The sequence below is a fragment of the Hydra vulgaris genome, chromosome 08 (genome assembly GCF_038396675.1).
Source record: "Hydra vulgaris chromosome 08, alternate assembly HydraT2T_AEP".
Taxonomy (NCBI): domain Eukaryota; kingdom Metazoa; phylum Cnidaria; class Hydrozoa; order Anthoathecata; family Hydridae; genus Hydra; species Hydra vulgaris.
In genome coordinates this window covers 19134552-19147643 of record NC_088927.1, presented here as the reverse complement: position 1 = coordinate 19147643, position 13092 = coordinate 19134552, and the positions used below count along the sequence as shown (strand labels likewise).

General features: G+C 30.8%; 1 pseudogene; it reads right to left on the bottom strand.

The window, feature by feature from the left end:
* Positions 1-986: 986 nt before the first annotated feature.
* Positions 987-1167, bottom strand: LOC136084453 (U2 spliceosomal RNA; annotated as a pseudogene).
* Between the last annotated feature and the right edge of the window lie 11925 nt (positions 1168-13092).

Sequence of the window (13092 nt, the reverse complement as noted above, 5' to 3'; positions counted from 1 at the left end):
TAGGTTTTTCTTCCCTTGGTACACTTCCTGCTTCCTCCTGTCCGGTATATATTGCTCTTACATTGTACCCTTTAAGTTTAATTTGCTTTGGTATTGGCTGTTCAAGATTGTCCATGACTGCCACTATTATTCCTGAATAATATGGAGTCTTATTTTTAGGCGTATGCCTAAACACCGGTCTAGTATGTATGTGTTTTCCATAGCCTAGATCCTCTAACGCTTTCCCGACGGGAAAGAACTTCTTTTCAAGTGGAAGGCCGATCACGGACACAGCCACCCGCTTACTAATATTCCTAGTAGGAGTAGAATTATAAAAACGGTGGTGTTGACCATTTATAGTAAGCCCCTTCTCTTGAAGGAAATGTTTTGCTTTATCTGTCCTCATTACTATTTCCATCATAGTCCCGTTTCGAATTATTTGAAACCCTTCAAGATCCTTGTCAAGTCCGACATCTTCAATTGCTGAAAGAATGTCGTCTTGAGCTATATTTATCTCTAAGTTACTCAGCAGGGTATTTTTTAAGCTACTGAACTCATTCGATTTTGAAGCTGTTGCTTGAGCATAGCTTTTAATTTGGACATTACTGTCCGGTAAGTTTATAGTTAATGGACTTTTTAAAGCCCTGATTAGTTTATACTAAAGGTATAAATAAACTCTCTGTCACTCTAAAGGCCAGTAGACCTTTTAACACTCAAAAAAACACTCAATACTCACTAATACTCAATCTCTCCTAAACCTCTTTTAACTAAAATTGCCGTACCGGCAACCCGTTGAAGGGGTAAGGTAAACCCTTAGCAATCACTAATGAGGCACGTAGGTAAAGTTTATAGTTAATGGACTTTTTAAAGCCCTGATTAGTTTATACTAAAGATATAAATAAACTCTCTGTCACTCTAAAGGCCAGTAGACCTTTTAACACTCAAAAAAACACTCAATACTCACTAATACTCAATCTCTCCTAAACCTCTTTTAACTAAAATTGCCGTACCGGCAACCCGTTGAAGGGGTAAGGTAAACCCTTAGCAATCACTAATGAGGCACTAACTGGCCTTTAGAGTGACAGAGAGTTTATTTATACCTTTAGTATATGATCACTAGCTCAGATGTATGACCAAGATCAAGAACAGATACTACACTTGATCTTAGCCAATAGGCCGAGAAGCGATCTTAGCCATTAGGCCGAGATCCTCATCATATTATAACAAAAAATCTGGTTTTGTGGTTTATCCTCCTCCGGCTAATTGCCATATAGAGGCCACATTACCAAGGACCGCAAAGACGCGTTCGGCTCCAAAAGGAGCGTCATAACCCGCTCTACGGACCAAGAGTAAAGTGATTTAGGGAAGAACGAAGATATGTTAGAGTGAAAGATATAAGTAGTAGATTTAGAAAGATAGCATAGAGACAGCGGAGAGGATTGCACGCGGTGTTAAGATTGTGCAATTAAAATTAGTTCGCGAAAAAATACGAAAAATACGAAAACATACGAAACAATCGATTAAATAAATTCGAGAATTATTTTTACTTACTAAGTTACAGAAATTGTAACAATAACTTACCGCAATATACTATTTATAATAACTTTAGTAACAAAAATCTGGTTTTGTGGTTTATCCTCCTCCGGCTAATTGCCATATAGAGGCCACATTACCAAGGACCGCAAAGACGAATTCGGCTCCAAAAGGAGCGTCATAACCCGCTCTACGGACCAAGAGTAAAGTGATTTAAGGAAGAACGAAGATATGTTAGAGTGAAATATAGAAGTAGTTGATTTAGAAAGATAGCATAGAGACAGCGGAGAGGATTGCACGCGGTGTTAAGATTGTGCAATTAAAATTAGTTCGCGAAAAAATACGAAAACTACGAATAAATACAAAACAATCGATCAAATAAATTCAAGAATCAATTTTTACTTACTACGTTACAGTAATTGTAACAGAAACTTACCGCAATATACTATTTATCACAACCTTAATAACAAAAATTTCACCCAAGTGTAATTCAAATCTCATTAAATATTTAAAAAATTGTCAAAATTGACATTATATACACGTTTTTGCTTGTGGGACAATAAAAACAAAAGAAGTGATACGCTGATTAAACAAAAAAAATTTAAAAACGTTTTATTTATATTAAAAGTTATAACGTAATTAGATTTACAATATTGTAATTAACATTAATAATAAGTCGTTTATGTGTTGTGTATGTATATATATATATATATATATATATATATATATATATATATATATATATATATATATATATATATATATATATATATATATATATATATATATATATATATATACGGACCCGTAACGTGAAAATTTTTAGAAAAAAGACAGATTGTAATAGTAAATATAAATTTTTCCTAATTTTGCATTTAAAAGTTGTTTGAAATAAAGAGAATATGCAAATAAAGGGGGATCGATTGCACCTGATTACCCTCCTCCCTCCTCCTCATATATATTTCAAATTTCATATAAAAATTATTGATGACGATTAGAAAAAAGCATTTAATTCAGAAGTTTATTATAACGAAAAAAATAATTAACATAGTAATAATATATTCTGTGTACATTTTGCCTTTAACTACTGTCTTTGGTAATCGAACTATCATCGTTGCAAATATCATCAAAGGCGTAACTGTCAGAATTATCATTACCAATAAATTCAGGTGCAATACTAGCCTTCTTTGGTGCCCGACTTGGTATGCCTATTAATGCGCGTTTCGCATGCATTGATTACTACGCGTTTTGCATGCATTGGCATTCGTTTTAATTGATCCCCGAGCGCCTCTGCCACCTTATGGAGATTAATGCGTTTTTGCAATCTTAGCTGCAGAGAATCTTTAAAATATAAAAATAAAATCTACATCTTTAAAGGAATAGAATCGATAAAAAAAAAAAAAAAAAACATTTATCCAATTACATAATTATTGAAATCACATTAGCACAACAGTAAAACTTTTTTTTAAAATATAAATAAATTTAGCGGCAAAACACCTCGAATAATGCCCCAAATTGTCCCCAAATTATTTGACTTTGAGCGCAAGGTAAATCTCAATATTTTGTAAAAAAAAAAAATGCTAATGTAATTATAATGGTCCAATTTCTTTTTTAGATTATTGTGTATTCTGGTTTTTTCGTATTTGTTGTTTAAAATAAAATAAAGTTTCGCAAAATTTAGTCAAAAAAATAAAACTTTATTGCGTATTTGCCCATACTTATTTTTTTCCTAAATCTTTTTTTTTAACTTAAACAACATTTATGAAAAAACCGGAATACATAACAATCTAAAAAAAATTTGGGTCATTATCCCATAAGAAATTTTGTTTTCAGAAAATATTTAGCGCATTTTCCGGGGTTTTTTGCTGCTTGAGCACAAGGTAAATGTCAATATTTTTAGAACTTTTTTTTTTGTAATCGTATTTTTTTCATATTTGCTCCATATTGGGTTTCTTGTGATTTTTGTTTTATAATAAAAAATTTTTGAACACCCCTTATGTCTAGTTTAAAAGCCGAAAAATTCAAGCATAATTTTAACTATCATTGGTAATTGTATATGTATAAATGTATTTCTAATTAGGAGTCGTTCATTAAATACGTACGCTTTTATTTCAATCCTTCTTCCCCTTCCCCTTTTTAGTACCCTCCACCTCAATAAAAGAACCTGCGCTTTTAACGTACCTACCTTTTTTTTAGTTTAGTTTCTTCTTTTTTTTATAATTGACCCCTGATTCCCCCCTCCCCCAAATCGTGTTTACGCCATTTACAGATATAAATATAATGTTCAGACGCAATGGAGTGTTCATACATCAACTGTGTATTGTATTATGTACCTCAAAATAATACTTTTCTACCGCATTAAAAGTTTATAAAGACTTTAAATAAGTTTCATTTTAAATCAAGCCCACTAGCAGACTGATTTCGCTATTATATGAGTTATTGTGGTTTATTCTCCTCCGGCAGCTGCCTTGCAGAGACCACCATACCAAGGCACGCAAAGACATGTTCAGCCCCCCCAAGAAGGAGCGTCATAACCGCTTTACGACCAAGAGTAAAGTGAGTTTCGGAAGAACGAAGTTATTTTAGAGTAAAAGGTAGAAGTAATCGTGTTAGAAAGATAGCATAGAGATAGCGGACAGGATTGCACGCGGTGTTAGATTGTGCAAATATAATTCTGCTATTTTGCAAGAAACAGGAATTATTTGAGATTTTTTTATGTAAAAAAGAATTAAGTTTATATATAAAAATTACATTGGATTGCTTGTGGGTTTTATTTAACAAAGATTATTTTCTAAACTTATAAATTTAAAAGCTTTTGATCAAATAAAACGTGATGTAACTTTATATAATCTAAATGTGAGACGCATTTAAAACACCTATAAACTTTTTTGACGTTATGTTGCGTCTTAGTTTACACTTATTATATAAGTGTCATGGTTTTTTTTTAATTAATATTTATAAGTTAAAAAAAACCATACTGGTATTTTTTTAAACTTTTAACAATATACAAAAAATTAGTTGTAATTTTTTTTTATAACAAATTTGTCACGAAAACAACGTTTCGATTCGCGAAGTTGCAACTTTGCGATTTGAATTTTTTAACAAAAAAATATTTTTCTAAAACTTTTTTTAGTTACTATTGTCTTAAGAAATGTATCGTTGAATACCATAACTCATAAATGAATTACAGTATTTAACAAATTTGTTGAATTAACAATATTGTAAATGCCCTGAATGCATTTGTCCAGACCATTGTAATAAAAAAAGTATTTAAAAAAAAAACTAACCCACAAGCAATCTAATTCCTTATATATATAATCTTTACAGTAACCATATGGCCCGTGATGTTACGTATTTATTAAAAATTAATTCGCGAATTTAACGGAAAAAAACACAAAAAACTAACAGTTCTATTTGTGTTAATAAGCTAAATTTTTTTGGAAATTTGGTTTATTTGGTTTACTTGGAAATTTTTATTTGGTATCTGTCTTGTAATGGCTAGTTACGCCGGAGTTGTCTCCAACATAATTCATCGTATGGAACGTGTTATTGACATAAATGTATTTATGAATCCTAACGAAATTTTCAACAAGAAATATCAAGAAAATCGAGCTCAGGAAATTTATCAAAAAATATCTCAAATTGTTGGCGAAAATAAAGTCAGTTTGACATACAATACTAGAGGGAACTGGGTGATAGAAATGAATCAAAAAGAAGATGCGATTCTCGTGAATGAAACAAGTATACAATTGTCTGGTAGTAACCAGAACATAAACTCTAAGATACGGAGTGACATTGGTCTTTTAATAACCGTTAAATGTGACCCTCTAATTGAGGATGATGAAGTTTTAGCACAAATGCAGCCCTTTATAAGCGAGTTATACTCAGTAACTCACACAACGTACCGCTTTAACAGAAATATGAAAGACGGTTGTAGGCTGATTCGAATGAAGCCTTCAGTAAGACTAAAAGAAATTCCACATGCGATCGAAATCGATGGAATAAATATCGCTCTACATTTTGCTGGGAAATCTTTACTCTGCAAGACATGCTGCAACTCACACCCTCCCCAACAACGATGCATCTCACATAAAGAGCCCTCAAAAATTTTTAAAAACTCAACAGAAAAACCCAAAGATCGAAAACAGCCTCTCGAAATAAATAGCGATAAACCGGCAGAAAAAGAAAAAGCGATTGAAAACATAACGCTTGCTAAAAAGCAAACTGACAGCAAAATACCTGCCAGTGCTTTTACAGAACCAAGCTTTAAAGTCGTTAAAAGCCGTCACCAAAAACGAGAAGAAAAACTAAAACTAAAAAGAAACAGCGAAAATCAAAGCGACGTTGAAGATGGCGAGTTGATCGAAATAAAAACGACAAAAATATTTGTAGCAGAAATGCTCCATCGCCGACTCCTCAAAAGGAAGGATCGAAAAGAGTTGCACGACAAAGGGCGGTAGGAATAAATAGTTAGTTTATAAAGTTTATATCTACAAGTATATTTTATTTTTTATATTTTTGTTTTTTATGTTTTTATATTCTAAGAAAATGTATTCTAAAATCATCTGTCATTATGCATTCTGCACATTCTTTCACTCTCATTCGTCATGTCATTAAAACTGCACTTAAACACAAATGGAGGTAATAAAAATTATTTCTGTTAATATATGCGGCCTTGGTGACGCAAATAAGCAAAAAATTATTATTAAAAAACTAATAAAAAAGAGTTACGATTTTTATCTTCTGCAAGAAACCCATATAAATACGCAAGACGCAGAAAACTTTATTCGACAATGGAATAATCCAGGCTTTTTCTCGAGTGGTACGTCACACACAGGTGGTACTTTAATTTTAACTAACCAAACTAATTATAACTTTAAAATAATTGAACATACCGATGACGAAAACGGTCGTTTTAATTATATCGTTGTGGAAAAAGATAACCACAATTTTCTTTTAATTAATATATACGCAAAATCCGGATCAATCCAAGCTGACCAGTTCGAAAGGAAAAATTTATTTCAAAAAATTATCAAAAAAATAAAAAAAACAAACAATTCTAGATATCATTTTATAATCCTTGGGGGCGATTTTAACATGGTTCTGAAAGAAATAGATCGGCACCCACAAATAAATCGAAAAAAATGTCTCTCAATCGAGGCCTTCAAAACATTATTAAAAGAGCTTAACGTAGAAGACACGTGGAGGAAATTTAATCCTTGCACAAAAGAATATACTTATAAATCTACCAATAACACCACATTCTCCCGCTTAGATCGCTTATATATTAGCAAACACATGCGACAATTAATAAACATAGAACACGAGCCGATGACTTTTTCCGACCACCACAATTCAATATGCGCCACCATCACTCTTAAAAACTTAGATATCGGAAAAGAACTATGGATCTTAAACAACAAAATTTTTAATAACCAAAATTATAACGAAAAACTAACAAAAATTATAAATTTAGCCAACCAAAAAATTAATCAGTCTGACAATAAAACATCTGACTGGGATTCTCTTAAAGAAGAAATTAAAACTCTTTCAAAAAAATTTAGCAAAACGGAGGCAAAAAAGAGCCGTCAAGAAGAATATAAACTTAAAAAACAGCTAAAAAACTCTCTCAAAAAAGCGCCTTTTAATCCCAAAATAAAACATCTTAGTGAAAACCTTAAAATAAAGCTACAAACCTTTGAAATAAACAAATTAAACGGCGCAAAAATAAGGGCTAAAATAAAATGGAGGACGCATGGCGAAAAATGCAGCAATTTCTTTTTTCAACTTGAAAAAGCGAAATTATCTAAACAAGTAATCATTAACATCAAAGATAAGAACGGAAACGAAAAAAATAACACATCTGATATCACTAAAACATTTGAAATATTTTACAAAAACCTTTATAAAAACAGCAAAAACGATGTCACGCTGCAAAAACATCTACTCGAAAATACAGATATAAAACAAATTTCCGAACAACAAAAGCATTCACTAGATAAACCGATTGATTTAGCCGAAGTCAAAAATGCAATAAAAACAATGAAAAACAACAAATCACCCGGCAAAGATGGGCTTACCGCGGAATTTTATAAATCTAACATTAATATTTTAGGAGAAAGTTTAGTTAAAGTCTTAAACGATATCATTCAGAAAAACGAAATGTCAGAAACCCAAAAACAAGCCATAATAACTTGCCTCTATAAAAAAGGGGATAAAGCCGATATCTCAAACTGGCGACCCATATCACTTCTCAACACCGACTACAAAATACTTACCAAAATAATCTCAAACCGTCTAGCAAATATACTACCGTCAATCATCAAAGAAGATCAAACCGCATGCATTCCCCACAGATCCATTTACGAAAACCTTGCATACACTAGAGACGTTATTTACATCGCCAACAAAAACAATTTAGATGCTTCCATCGTATCCATCGATCAAATAAAAGCTTTCGACCGCGTCGACAGAAATTTCTTGTATGACTGCCTATTTAATTTTGGTTTTAGCGTGCAATTTATAAACCTAATCAAAACACTGTACTATGACATAAGTTCACATCTAAAAATAAACGGTTTCCTATCAGAAAAAATAGACATACACAGGGGAGTACGACAAGGATGTCCTCTTTCAATTACACTCTACGTTCTGCAAGCTGAGGTTTTTGCAGGATACATCCGTAAAAATACCGAAATAAAAGGAATAACTCCAAACAACAAAGAGACAAAACTCCAACAATACGCCGACGACACAAACTTTTACCTCTCTTCAGACAACTCTATAAAAGCTCTAGATAACGCCCTAAATGTATACAAACTAGCCACAGGAGCAAAACTAAATACTACCAAATGCCAAGGCCTTTGGCTCGGAATGAACAGATCTCGGATAAAAGAAAATTTCCTCAATTTTTCCTGGCACAGCAACACTCTCCAGAGTCTAGGTATAACCTTCTCGAACACAAGTAACTACATAAACCGTCAATGGGATGAGAGTATTAACATCATTAGCAAAAAAATTGTTAGCTGGAAGCGTTTCAAGTTATCCATAAAAGGTAAAGTTATCGTAATAAATCAAACCCTTTTAAGCTGTTTATGGCATTTAGCCTTCACAATACCCATTCCTTCTGACAAAAAAATCGAAATAATTGAACGTAAAATAGAAAGTTTTCTATGGAATAACAGCACCGTAAAAACCCCTAAGCAAACATCAAAACTTCCGATAGACCAGGGAGGTTTAAATATAGTCGACGTCAAGAAAAAACTCGAATCTTTACAACTGAGCTGGATCTCAAAGTTGTATAACAAAAGCAAAAACGGCGCCTGGAAAGACTCAGCTTCCTACATACTTAATCAATACCGAAACGCTAATCAAGGAAACCTTGTCCTTTTCACATCACACTCATATGATTCTTTAAAAACTCTACCTCCGTATTACCAACAAACAATGAAAAGTTGGAATAAATTCTACTTAAAACACAATAACCATAAGAATCTCACCATCGAAGAAGTGCTAATGCAACCAATATTTTTTAACCCATACATACGCAACAAAAACCAAACTATGAAACCAACTCAAGAATCCATAAATAATAACATAATCATGCTAGGGGACATCTCAAAAGTATTTGTCCAGGGCTTTCTGGAAAGCCAAGTTATTGGTATAAAACAACGCCTCTTAACAACCATAATAAATTCTTTTCCACCCCAATGGAAAAACATGATAAACACCCAAAGTCAAAGCTTCGACTACAACAAAACGTCGTTGTGCATAAGCACCAAAAACAACCGTCGAATACGATTCCTTGACTTAACTCCTAAAGCAATTTACAACACTTCCCTAATTAACAACGATAAAAGTACACCCAATAAATTTTACAGATGGAAGGACATTTTCAACAGTATGAATAATACCTCAACAAAAGAATGGGCCCATTTGTTTATATCCATACACAAAAATGAAAGCAACAACAAAGCCGATGAAATAAAGTATAAACTAATACATTTTGCACTACCCACCAATACACTGTTTAAAAAAAGAGGCCATATAGCAGACGATCTCTGCCCACAATGTATGAAAGAATCAGAAAACATACAACACATGATGTTTAAGTGTGAAAAAGTTCAACCCTTAGTAAAATACACTTTAGCCCTCATTCACAAAATATGCCCATCCATAATACCTCTTAAAAACACTTTCAAATCACTACTTTTCTTTTCATCAACTTTTATAAATAAATTTTATATTGGAAAACTAATAACTAACGAACTATTATACATAATATATTGTAATAGAATGAGGTCGTTCCACGACAAAAAAATTTACCCCAGAAGGACGCTCATGCTGGAATTCCAAGGCAAAATTAAAAGAATTTTGTCAGACGAATTCCAAATTTCTATTATTAATAATGAAAAAATTTCTTTTCTACAAGAATGCAAAAATATCTGGAGCGGTGAAAATAATTTTAATCTAGAAATTAACAAAGTTCTTGTAAATTAAAATGCCCAGATATATTTTTAGTGAAAATCTTTTTTTTTTTTTTTTTGAAATTTTCTCTTCGCTTTTTCGTTTTATTTTCTTCAAATTTTAATTTTTTTCGTTTTTTCGTTTTCGTTTTTCGATTTTTTATTTTTTATATAGTGGGTTTTTTATTTTCTTAAACGTGAGCCCCCTGGGAGTCTGTCTTTATGTATTTTAATAGTGGAACAGTAGACCACCTTGTATTTTTATTTTTTAACTACTGTAACATTTATTAATACCTCTGCAGGGCAAATGCTCGAGGAGAATAAACTACAATACCATTCGCAAATTTAACGCGTCACAAATTTACTTTATTTTACGTTACCTTACGTCTATCTTGATACTTGTTAGGGTGTAACCAATTAAGACATAATGTTACTTTGAAAAAATCCATTTACGTCACGTAGTTTAGTTACGTCTCGAATCTGTATTTATTAACGTTACGTTACGTCTTATTTGGTTACACTTTATAAAGTTAAAAAGAAAACTAATTGAGACGTAACGTTGCGAATTGAGATTTTTTTTTTTTTTCGTGACAAAGTAACCAATTGAGACGAAGCTATTTTACAATAAAAATAAAATAAAAGATGATTTTTAGCAATACGGCAATATAAAACAAATATTTACTGCATTATCAAATTTATTTACTTAATATTAAATTAAAAGTTAGAGAATGTAACCTTGTTACCAATTGTAACCGATTAAGACGTAACGTAACTTTAAAATGTTATAGGGGTTAGATATATCTTTTAAAACTAAACAAAAGTGTGGGAAATGATAATATTAGTAGTAACGTAATTAAAAAATCGATAAAATACTTAACAATCCCTCTTTTATATATTTTTAATCTATCTTTAAAACTAGGTATTTATCCGGAGAAACTAAAAATTGCAAGGGTCATACCTATTTTTAAATCAGGAGACATTTCTAATCCTGAAAATTACAGACCAATTTCAATTCTTCCTTGCTTCTCGAAAATCTTAGAGCGAATTATGTATAACCGAATCTTAACTTTTCTAAATATAAATAATATTCTATATAATAAACAATTTAAATTTTAGCCAGGGTGTTCAACTGACCATGCCATTATTAATATTGTTCACGATATATTTAAAGCATTTGACGAAAGTAAGTTTACCCTCGGAGTTTTTATAGATCTTAGCAAAGCCTTTGATACAGTATACCATGGCATTCTTATAAAAAAACTTGAAAGTTATGGAATTAAAAGCACATATTTAGAATGGCTCAAAAGTTAGTCAAGCAGAGAAAACAATACACAGCACACGAAGAAGGAAAAACTGATTACGTGACTATAACTTGCGGTGTTCCCCAAGGCTCCATTCTGGGTCCACTGTTATTCCTCATTTATGTAAACGACTTTCATAAGTTTTCAAATATTTTAAATTCAGTTTTATTTGCAGATGACACAAATTTATTTTATTCTAATGGAGATGTCAACCTTTTATTTAAAATAGTAAACAAGGAACTTTTAAATCTAACGGAATGGTTTAAGGAAAACAAATTATCCTTAAATTTAAATAAAACTAAGTGTACTTTTTTTCATAGAATTCACGATAAAGACAATTTCCCATTCAAACTTCCTGATCTTAATATTGGTAACTCTAAAATAATTAGAGAGTCATCATTAAAGTTTTTAAGAGAATACTTGACGAAAACTTGACATGGAGAGAACACATAAGAACGTTAGAAGATAAAGTTTCAAAAAATATTGGCATTCTATACAAAGCTAAACAATTATTAAACCAAAACTGTTTAAAAGACTTATATTTCTCCCTCATACATTGTTATATAAACTATGCAAATATTGCATGGTGCAGCTCTAATGTAAGTAAAGTTAAAAAATTGCTTAGTAGACAAAAACACGCTCTCAGAGTTATTTCAGGTGCAGGTCGGTTCACACATTCTAAAGAACTATTTAAAAATCATAACATATTCAATAATTTTCAGTTAAACCTTTATCAAATTCTTATATTATCTATTTTAATACACTTTTCAATAAAATTAACCCCGAGTACCCTACAAGATTTTCAAATTACAATTACGAGCAACCTAAAATCCACTAATTGGTTACTAAATTTTCTATTGCCATCAGAGGTCCTAAATTATGGAACACTTTGTTAAATAACCAGCTAAAAAATTGTTCTTCGCTTACTCTATTCAAACAAAAACTAAAACAAAAACTTCTTAACGATGTTAATCAATTAAATTCTTTTTAAGATTCTTTTTTTCGTTTTTTTTTATTTTTAATTTTAATTTTTATTTTTTAACACCTATCTTATTAACTGGTCTTTAATTTAAATTTTCCTTAAATTCTTTAATTAACTTATTTTTAATTTTTATGTGTAACTATTATTATTATTTTTTTTTTGTTTTTTTATTTTTTATTTTTTTTTACGATTTCCTTTTGATTATAGATTAGTTATTGATCTTAACATACATGTAAAATTTATATTTATTTTTTATCTGTATTTTTATTTATTTTATTTGTATTTATCTTACAAAGTAATTTTATGTTTACATTTTAATGAAAGTACACGCTTGCTGATGAAAGCACGTCGGGGTGTAGTGATAAGGCAAATATTGTCTTCTTTTAGCCCCGGTCATGTAAATTATATTTATATGAAACAGCATTGTATTTTTTTTTTTTTTAATGACGAAATAAAAAAATAAAAATAAAAAAAATAATAAAAATATACTGTTCTAGTCTGTTTTCTTTTACTTCATTACTTTAAAATCTTTTGAAGATTATATTTTATTGAACAGAATTTTTGTTTTTAAAAAATTTTTTTAGAAAAATAATTGCAAATTAATTGTTTTGTTAAACGAAACAAGTTTTTTATTGTATTGTTAGGTTAAAAATGAGCTACTGGACTAAACGAGGGAGATTGAAAAAAATGTTGCAACTATTTTCGATGAAACCGCTGAAGCTAATAGTTTTTTTTTTGGAAGATAATTCATTGCCTTTAAATATTAACTGCAATAACTCAAAGTTTGATGGCACTCCGTAGAGTTAAAAATCTATTGATAAAGCTATTTTTT